General features: G+C 42.3%; 1 non-coding gene across 1 annotated transcript; it reads right to left on the bottom strand.

Moving 5' to 3' along the window:
- Positions 1–70: 70 nt before the first annotated feature.
- Positions 71–152, bottom strand: TRNAS-AGA. Its single transcript has one exon. It is a non-coding gene; the product is annotated as a tRNA-Ser (tRNA).
- Positions 153–10,905: the final 10,753 nt, after the last annotated feature.

Here is a 10,905-nt window from a genome sequence, read left to right as displayed (position 1 = left end):
AATCTGCGGGAAACACTGGGAAGAACTCTCCGAAACGAAAACAAGTATCGGCAGCAAAAGTTTACCATCCCGTAGTCGGCAGGATTCGAACCTGCGCGGGGAGACCCCAATGGATTTCTAGTCCATCGCCTTAACCACTCGGCCACGACTACTGCTGCTGTTAATTTTGGCAGTGAGATCTATGTAGACTCTTCACACGAGTGTGTACAGTGTAACAGGTATGTTTGGATCGGGGAGAAAAACCATTCAAAGCTGTTCTGTCAGATAAAAGCGTATTTGAATGCTATGGTTCTAATTTATCTTTTTGAGGGATTCTTAGAGGATATCCCGTCCAACTCTTTTCTATCAGAAAAAACTGAGCTCTAGTCTGACTTCTTAAGTTAGAGTCAGAAAACAGGAGGGAGCTAGGAAAGCCTGGTACTAACGTACACCTGCTTTCTCAGTAATGGAGCCGTTTCCGGGACGGAATCTGGAACCTAGGGGCTCTGGCCAGCTCTAGGCTTCCTTGCCTGGCTCCCAGTTCCTTCCTTACACTTCTGTCTTGTACGGATAGCTCCTAGGAATTTCTTTTCATGCACCAGACACTAAAATGCTATTATTACTCACCGATTTAAATTCACTACGCAGGATCAGACTGTCCCATCGTGCCCTAAACTTGAAGAGTGTAACGCGTGATACAAATGTAAGGTGTTGTCATTTAATGGTATCCCTGTAAATACTACCCACAGTGTAACCCTTGGAATCCCTGAAAATAGTTTGATCCAGGTGATTTAGTAGCTTCATTTATTTGGTTTGTTGTTTGTTTAAAATGTCTTTAATGTCCCTGAAGAACAAAATGCAGTGGTGTGCTGGAGCCAATGGTACCTGCTCACTAGAGCCCACCTTTATATTTTTATGAATTTTGGGAGCCAATTGTTAAATGCAACCATTAATTAGAACTAAATTATATAAACTTACAATTAAAATAACGACACTAAAAACAACAGTAATGCTCAAAATTCATCATAGTCTAGTTATTTCCCCACATTTTATTATAATTTATGCTGTTGAGATTAGTTATGTCTTTGTGTCTGAAATATACAGAGGTTGTTACGGTGAATCTCATGCAGGGATATCACTTTGGGTAGTTTGAAATTAGCCTTCATGGGTGTAATAACACCAGGGAAATTGCAAATGCTATAAAACATGGCTTTTTCTCCATAAGAGCTGATTGTCAAGCATCTACCAGCAACTACTAATGTTACTATCAGACCAACTGAATATTCCCAGCAAGGCAACACTCCTCTTATCCGTAGGGCTGCCCTGCTTATTCTCCCTGCAGCTTTGTTTTAGCCATAAGAATCCTGACATACTGTCTGATTTCCTACTCAGTTCTTTAAAGTTCCCCTCCCTTGCCCCCCTTCCAAGTTGCCTTACTAGGTGATTGTACTCGGAAATGGCCTCCAGCAGAAAGACAGGAGTAAGCCATTTGATACTGAAGTTGCCCTTGCAACGTGGGTTCCAGGGGGAGTAATGCACAGTCGCCATCCAGTTTAACAGGCTTAAATTAATGATTTGATTTTTCTCTAGAAATGATGACATCTGAGGTGGTATGGCCAATAGTTGAAAGAATCTATTAGTTGGGGCGCCTGGGTGGCGCAGTCGGTTAAGCGTCCGACTTCATCCAGGTCACGATCTCGCGGTCCGTGAGTTCGAGCCCTGCGTCAGGCTCTGGGCTGATGGCTCAGAGCCTGGAGCCTGTTTCTGATTCTGTGTCTCCCTCTCTCTCTGCCCCTCCCCCGTTCATGCTCTGTCTCTCTCTGTCCCAAAAATAAATAAACGTTGAAAAAAAAAATTAAAAAAAAAAAAAAGAATCTATTAGCATGTAGAAGATTTGCATGAAGGACCGTGAAAAGTTAAAAGTGGAAATGCTTGTAGTTGTGTGTTTTGTTATGAATATTAGAAAAAATTGGAGCTTGTTTCCATCTTCTTCCACTCACATCCTCATTTTAATAAAATACCACGTATGGATAGATCATCCAGAGGTTGGTGCTTTCAGAATTTTGCTTACAGCTCATTCAACTCTCCATTGGGTCTCTTGACTTTAGTCATGTTGTCTTTCTGGTTTGCCTTAGAGAAAAGTTCAGTGTTTACAAGGAGAAATGTCACATGTCACATATGTGTGTGGCTATGTGATAAACTGTAAATCATAGAGAGTAGACTATTAAAAATCTCTAGGTGTCAGGAGTGATACCGGGTGTGCTTCAGTGGACTGTAAACAATGGAAGTGGATGTACATGATGAATGTATACGTAATTTTAGAAGATTCTACATTCATGCAAATCATATTAGATTAAAAAAACTATTATATATATATTTTTGGTATTTTCTTTTTGTTTTCCAAAGTGAGGAATCTTATTTATTATTTCTATAGTTGTTAATATGTGTAGACAGTTATGTAAATCCTTGTCCCCTAAGTCTTTCCCAGTTTTGGGAAGCGTAGGGTCAGATGTGTCGTAAGGGAGAATAGCCAAGTGTCTTCAGATGATACAATTATTAAACATGGTAAAAGGAGCATGCTGTGTATTATTACATTACTTAGTATTCCAAGGAAGTATTTTAGGAAAAAAGTGTCCAAAATAAGAAAATAAAGCCCTGTTGGCTTTTCCAAGTAACTGAAGAAAGCTCTGAGCCTGCCTTCTTGCTAGCACTGTTCTAAATGAGTTAGGGGTGGTGATACAGCTGGTTCTGTTGTCCCACACAGCTCCAGGCCAACCTCTTCAGTTACAAGGTGTTTTATAATCCTCCTGGCCATTCACATAATGAATTGCAAGGCCTCTTTAAATTCCCATGTACTTGAGTTTAATTTCCCCAGCCCTGCTTTTCACCCACACACCCCAGACCTTCTAAATGAACATCCACTGTTGCCCAATGACAGTGGTGCGAGGGGAGGCATCCTCCCAGAACATTTGCCAGCCCCCCAGCAGCTGATGCTGTGGAAGAAACAGAACAGCACTGAGGCAGTTCCGGTTCTTTTAAGTGGTCCCTGAGTTAGGCCTCGATGTCGTGTAGGTAAATTCAGTCCAGAACACGCAGGATCTTTATTGGAATTTGCCCATTCTACTCTCACAGCTGTGGAGAGTTTAGACTAATCACAACCCTCACTGGGATACTATCATCTTCATAATTTGAAAAAGGATCAGGAGCCTGCAGGCTTGGAACATCTTGAGAAAACTCTGGCCCCAAAATACATCATCACACGTGGGGGACACCACTCACAGCATCATCGCAGAGGGCTTAAAAATGCTGAAATCAAGTATTTCTCTGGCGTGATTTCAAATGGCCTGAGAAATCTGAGAACTGCTTTTTTTTTTTTTTTTATCTTTAAATCTTTTTTTACTGCAAAACAGATTCTTTCCTCTTCCATCAACCCTGTTGCTGTCAATGTGTCCGATGTTAGGTGCCAGAAATGAGCATAGCCTCTTAATGATAACAATGCCAAGGTTAACATGGCCGCCAGGGGCTGTCTCAGAAATCTGTTAGGGTGTATTTTGATCCACAGACACGTTCGGAAGGCGTGCACCTCCTTAGTCTTTCCAGTCTCAGTACATTTCTCTTCAGCAGCCTGGATAAAACCTGTCACTTTTTGCCAGACCTTCTCATGCTTGGGGGCCCTTGGACACTATTTTTCATTGACCCCATGTGTCCATATGGCAGAGCTAGGTTCAAAGTTGGTATTTGGGAAGCAGCCTCTGACAGCACAGAAGCCTGGTGAACTATGGTCATTTGTTCAAAAGGCCAGTATTCACAGATGTGCTCTAAGAGTGTAATACAATTTTTGACCCTACCCAAATAGATATTTTATCACCCTCCATATAGCAACCAACCAACAGATCAGTCTGAGGAGGCCAGTGCTAATGTATGTGGCTCAAACCACTTAGCCCTCTGAGGAGTCAGTGGTCCAGCCTTTCTTTTGAGGCTTAAACATTAAAATGTTCCTTTCAGTTCTACAGTTCTCTGAGTACAGCTCCCTTTCCCCCAATTCCTTGTTTCATATTAGTTTTTTCTTTATGATTTTCAACCTTCAAAAAGTTAAACCTGACTCGAGAAAAAAAAAAAGGATCGATTGGGGAACTATGTGGGAGGGGGAGTAGGAATTACAGCTGGGTGTTAGAATGAAAGCAAAGTGAGAACCAAACTGACCGAGGCAATCAGAAATGTCTCAAGGCCAGGGCTTAAGTTTTGTGTCTATCAGTCTTCCATTCCCTGATTGGCCATATTGCCTTTTAGGGAGGAACCCAGAGTTTTAAGCAGACCTGTCTGCTCTATTTTCTCAGTCACATTTCCACATGTCAGCCATTCTATGGCCTTAAAAAAAGATGTCTATAGGTTTCTGAAAATCCAAAAGTTCTCCACATCCACAAAAAACTCGTGGGAGTCCCTAAGGATAAAGCCAACAGGGCTATCTCTCTTATGGTAAACTGCCCAAAGAATATTTGGAAGCTGGAAAAGACTTTGGTGATTATGTATAAAACTCCTCCATTTTATAGAAGGAGCAATCAAGGCCAGAGAATTGAAACAATCAAAAAAAATTTTTTTGATTAAAATTTTGATTTTTTTTAATGTTTATTTATTTTTGAGACAGAGACAGAGCATGAATGGGGGGAGGGTCAGAGAGAGAGGGAGACACATAGAGTCTGGAGCAGGCTCCAGGCTCTGAGCTGTCAGCCCAGAACCCGACGTGGGGCTTGAACTCATGGACCAAGAGATCATGACCTGAGCTGAAGTCAGACACTTAACTGACTGAGCCACCCAGGCGCCCCTTAAATTTTTTTTTTTAACATTTATTTATTTTTTTGAGAGACAGATAGAGGCAGAGCATGAGCAGGGGAGGGGGAGAGAGATACAGAATCTGAAGCAGGTTCCAGGCTCTGAGCTGTTTGTTAGCACAGAGACCGACATGGGGCTCAAATTCATGAACTGCAAGACCGTGACCTGAGCTGAAGTTGGACACTCAACCGACTGAGCCACCCAGGCACCCCGAGAATTGAAATAATTTAGAAATTCTTTGATTATTAAGAGCTTTTCATTGCAGCCATTACATTGTCTTATTTTTTTTTTTTTTTTAATTTTTTTTTTTTCAACGTTTATTTATTTTTAGGACAGTTAGAGACAGAGCATGAACGGGGGAGGGGCAGAGAGAGAGGGAGACACAGAATCGGAAACAGGCTCCAGGCTCTGAGCCATCAGCCCAGAGCCCGACGCGGGGCTCGAACTCACGGACCGCGAGATCGTGACCTGGCTGAAGTCGGACGCCCAACCGACTGCGCCACCCAGGCGCCCCTACATTGTCTTATTTCATTATCATGCTGGGTTATTCTGGATAAGACTCTTTCTGGTGGCCATGAATGATGATACAAGTTTAATATCAGATTGCCACATTTAGGAACTCTTTCATGCCTGCATTGATATATCAATAAAAACATCTCTTATCCCTTCAAGTTCTTTAATCTCTGATTGTCTGTGTCACTCTAATGTACCCACTGCTTTATAGTTTAGTGGTTATGTGTAGACCTCATATTACATATGAGAGCACAGGCTCCTTGAAGTACAGGGACTGTAACTGATGCATATCTGTTTCTTTTGTAGTGCCTAGGAGGGAGAAGTATGGCTTTTGAGAAAATCTAAGCTGAAATCCTATTATCATGGTACTTTTAGGGGTCAGGGAATCCTGCTGTCTTCTAACAATAAGACAGATTCTGTGACTTGTGACTTGGAAGCCTATAGAGATGGTCAGTTCTTCCTTTCCCTGATTCTTCTTTGTTGCTAACATGGGCATGAAATGCCACAGAAACTTTTGGCTGACTGAAGGAGAATGAGTCTTGTCGCACATGCAGGGAGGTCTTGTTCTAAGAGAGACTGTGGGGGCTACAGGGGGGGACAGACCGGAGGTGGAGCTCTAGGAAGGCAAAGCCTGGCCTCAGCTCTGTGCCTCTAGTGCTGACATGTGCCTAGCATGTGACTTCTCCATTGTAGGAGAAGCATGTTTTGTGGCTTTTTTATCCCTCCGCCGAAACCAACTCATCTTAGACTGCATATGACCGGGTTCTACAAGATATTTATCATTTATTAGTAGAACATCACTGATTGCTCTGTCCGTTCCTGTTTGCCTACTCTACCGTGGGTACTGAAATATCTCACCTGAAGGATGAACTCCACCAGCCTCTGAGTCAGCTCAGCACTTGCTCACTCTTCTCCATCAGGGTTCAATCTGGAATTGGTCTGGATAGCCTAACTCTGGTATCTGGTAAGTGAAAGGCCATGCTGCTGTCTGCCCCATGAACTCCTGTGTGATGGACTTCTCTTCTACCATTAGATTGAACTCTGTTTCTATTCTTGGGCTTGAACTTCACCCAAACCTCAAACCACTGTCCAGGGCTGCAGTAGTTTGCTAGTGCTGCCAATAACAAATTGCCACAAACTTGGTGGTTTAAAAGAACAGAAATTATTTTTTCAGTTCTGGAGGCCAGATGTCTGAAATCAAGTTGTGGGCAAGACCACACTCCGTCTGAAGGTTCAAGGAACAATCTATTCCTTGCCTCTTCCAGCTTCCCATGGCTATTAGCATTCCTTGGCTTATAGGCTCATCACTCCAATCTCTGCCTCTGTCTTCACACTGCCTTCTCCTCTGTGTGTCTTCTCCTGTGTGTCAGTTTTAAAGGAGACATGTGATTGCCTTTAGGCACTCCCAGATAATCCAGGATGAGCTCCTCCTTTCAGGATCCTTGGCTTAATTACATCTGCAGAGACCCCCCCCCCCCTTTTCTAAATAAGGTAACATTTATAGAGTCCAGGGGTTTAACATGAATAGGTTTTTGGGGGCCATTTCTTTTTTTTTTAATTTTAAAAAATGTTTTTATTTATTTTTGAGACAGAGAGAGACAGAGAATGAGCAGGGGAGGGGCAGAGAGAGAGGGAGACACAGAATCCGAAGCAGGCTCCAGGCTCTGAGCTGTCAGCACAGAGCCTGACGTGGGGCTCGAACTCACGGACTGTGAGATAATGACCTGAGCCGAAGTTGGATGCTTAACCGACTGAGCCACCCAGGCACCCCTTTGGGGGCCATTTCTTAGCTTACCACAAGGACCCTGACAAACTCCTGGCCCATGCTGACCTCTTGTCTCTTGTGGTTATGACATTCAACATGAATGAGTCTGTCTGGAATCAAATTCTGTCATCCACTTAACTATGAATATCTCCACAGCTCACACATTCTTACTGCCTTTCCAGGCCTCCACTTCCATCCTCTTGGGTATCAGTGTCAGGCTGGATCAGATCCAAGCTTGCCTTTGAATACTATGATTTTTTCCTGGTGGACTCCTTTCCTACAAATAAGTCCAGAGTCAGGTCAGTTCTTTTAGCTTCAGCCAAACTGCAATGGTTTTTATCCTCTTGTCAGCCTAGCAGTGAGGTGTCCACATGCCTCAGGGCAGTGATCATTTGGGTGTAGTAGTCTCATGTCTATAATATAATTTATTGTATGCACACTTACCATTTTCTGATGTCTTTCTATAACTTATTTTATTTAATTGTCACAGCTGAAGAACTAGGGACAGAGAGGTAGAGTTACTTGCCCAAAGTCATATAGCTTGGGTTTTGAAATTGGGTCTAAGTCATGTTCATTTTACCATGTCATACTATAGTTTACATGTTTTCATTATTTATTTTAAGGTTATTTTTTCTCCTCCCCATTAAAAAAAGAAACTGAGGCAAGGGTAGGAATTTGCTTTCTTTTTTTGTTTTTAAAGTTTATTTATTTATTTTGAGAGTGAGAGAGAGAGACCATGCATGTGCCAGTGAGGGAAAGGGCAAAGAGAGAAAATCCCAGGCAGACTCTGAACTGACAGTGGGGCTTGAACTCACAAACCATGAGATCATGACCTGAGCCAAAATCAAGAATCAGATGTGTAACTGACAAAGCCACCCAGGTGCTCCAGATAACTTAATTCTTAAAAAAATTTTTTTTTTAACATTTATTTATTTTTGAGAGAGAGAGAGACAGAGCGCAAACAGGGAAGAGGCAGACAGAGAGGGAGACAGAGAATCCAAAGCAGGCTCCAGGCTCCGAACTGTCAGCACAGAGCCTGACGTGGAGCTCAAACTCATGAACTGAGAAATCATGACCTGAGCTGAAGTCAGACGCTTACCTGACTGAGCCACCCAGGCGCCCCAGACAACTTAATTCTTAAATTTTGTCTGTGGGAGATCTTTTTAGTTCAGGGTCTTTGAGTGTATATAAGTTCATACGTCTCTTCCTAGTTGACATTATTCCACAGTTATTGCGATTCCCCACTGTGTGTAGAGTCTGTCTGTACCCTCTTAACATTCTCCAGCAACCATCCTGTGTACACGGAGAGGATGAGATGTAGTGTGAAGGAAAATGCTAACAAGTTCAATCAGCCAGAAAGAGTTTAAAAGTGTATTTCAGGGAAGAAGTTGTGCAATGAATTTACACACTGGCTTCTGACAAATTCAGACCAATGTCTATGCTCTGAGTACAGTTAGATTAAAATTCTTTGAACCAACAGCTCTTTGTCACTTAGCCTTGCTAGCCTTGGTCTTGGATCTAGCTCTGTCACTGGCTTCTGTCTTAGACGAGACATTGAAACTTCTTGTTTTTTAGTCTTCCGATTGAATACCCGATATGCTTCCATACCTTAGCTTTCTGTGGTATAGTACAATAAAATCAATCTTAAAAAATTTAAGCTTTCCTAATATAAAGGAAACATAATCTAATGAAAGGCAGTGTGTCAATGGTGGTAAACACGTGACCTTAGAAGTCACATGGACCTGGGTTGCAATCTCATTTCTCCTCTTTACTAGCTGAGGGTGGTGGGTACTTGAAGACATTGCTTATCTTCTCTGTCAGTTTCTTCATCTGTTAAAAAATGGAGTTACTAATATAGTACTTATGTGGCAAGGATGCTGTGAGGGCCGAATGGGAGCCCAGGGTGGAGGCAACAGAAGTGCAGAGCTACTGAGAGAGTCAGGAAGGCCTCTAATGATGAGCCCAAGAGGAAAAGACCATCTTCAGGGCCATCCACCTCTCTGGGTTTGTCTAATGTTTTCTCCCCAAAGCCAGGATATATTTTGTAACAGACAGGTTACTGGACCAACGAGAGAGGAGTTACTTTCATTATTTTAGTATATGTGCTGCCGAAGCGAGCACATACTTTCATTATTTTAAAACAACCCTACACGTCAGTGACTGCTTTGCTTGAGCTCTGGGGAGGGGTGCAATGTGGAAGTTAAGTCTTCTGCTAGGAAATAGACAGGCAAGTCAGAAGGGCCTTCAAAGGACCCCTGTAGAGGGCACAGAGAACAGGAGAATGAGGTCGAGTGTAGATGAAGTCAGAGAAAACATGCATGTATTACACAAAACCCTTTCTGTTGAATCCAGCTGCTATCACCCAATTCAGTCTTCTCCATGACTAAAATATCTACAAAAATCCTCTCACTGGTTTCCCTGCCCTCAGACACTCTTCCTCTAATCAGATCAGTATGCTTGCACTCCTGGCAATCTTCTTAGAGGTGATGGCTTCCCACTTTTGGACCCTGACCTACAGTAAGAAGGATGGATCTATCTATCCATCCATCCATTCATCCATCCATCCATCCATCCATCCATCCATCTAATCACTTACTTACTTACCTGTATGTTACCTATCTAAAGTGAGACAGAAGTTTTATAAAATTGTATTTTAGTCAACAAGAGATGCATTCTAATATTTTCTATTTCAATCTGTTCTTTTTATTAAAAAAAGGTGCTAGTTAAAACCCACTTAAATAGATCCCATGATGTACTAATAAATAGTAACCCACAGTTTGAAGTATTCTGTTCTTAGAGCATTGCTCTGATTATGTCCTTAGTTTCTTACTAAATCTTTGATGTCCTTACTTTGCCTGCCATATGAAGTCCAGGCATCTAGTACCCCCTCAGATCCATTTCCCATTACCCCTGGCAGGTGACATTAGAGTGTAGTGGGGCCTTTAGAGTCAGATGGGCCACAACTGAAGGCTGGTCAGTGACACTTACCAGTGCTGTGGCCTTGAACAAGTTAAGTTAATTTTTTATATCCTTAATTTTTATGTACCCTTACCTGTAATTATATCCATAATTTTTATGTACCCTTACCTGTAAGGGAATAATGGTGTCTACCTCGTCAGGCTGTTGTGAGGATCAGATGAGAATGTACACACTAAATACTGAGTAAATGTTAATGATGTCGTTATTCTGCTCAGTATATGCTCCAGTTTCTAACATACTCCATTATTGGCTATTTTCCAGAAGCATTTGGTGTTTTCCATGACTCCTTCCCTGACCATACTGTCTTTTTTGGGAAATCTTATCAATCTTTTATTATTCAGCTAAAAGAGACCACTACTTTAGTCTTCCCTGACCAGTCGATGAGAAGTATTTCACTCCTCTCTTGAGTATCTGTACCCCTATAACTACATTGTGGCACTTATTATTGTTGTCTGTCATCGTTATTTCTTTTTTTTTTTTAATGTTTATTTTTGAGAGAGACAGAATGTGAGTGGGGGAGGGGCAGAGAGAGAGGGAGACACAGACTCTGAAGCAGGCTCCAGCCCGATACAGGGCTCCAACCCTCGAACCGTGAAATCATGACCTGAGCCAAAGTCAGACGCTTAACCAACTGAGCCATCCAGGCACCCCTGTCATTGTTACTTCTGTTGTCACAGGGATGTGAGATCCATGAGAATGGGGAATGTTTTCATCCCATGTGTGCTTCCCTAGTGTACACCCCCTCAAAACAGCTAGTACAGATAATATGGTGAACGATCATATAGAATTGCCACTTGCTATAGGAGGCTGAGGTGAGCATGGCTCCAAGTTTTCCAGTT

Source organism: Leopardus geoffroyi, chromosome C3, assembly GCF_018350155.1.
Source record: "Leopardus geoffroyi isolate Oge1 chromosome C3, O.geoffroyi_Oge1_pat1.0, whole genome shotgun sequence".
Classification (NCBI taxonomy): Eukaryota; Metazoa; Chordata; class Mammalia; order Carnivora; family Felidae; genus Leopardus; species Leopardus geoffroyi.
The sequence above is the reverse complement of the archived record's forward strand: the minus strand, read 5'-3'. Positions and strand labels throughout refer to the sequence as shown.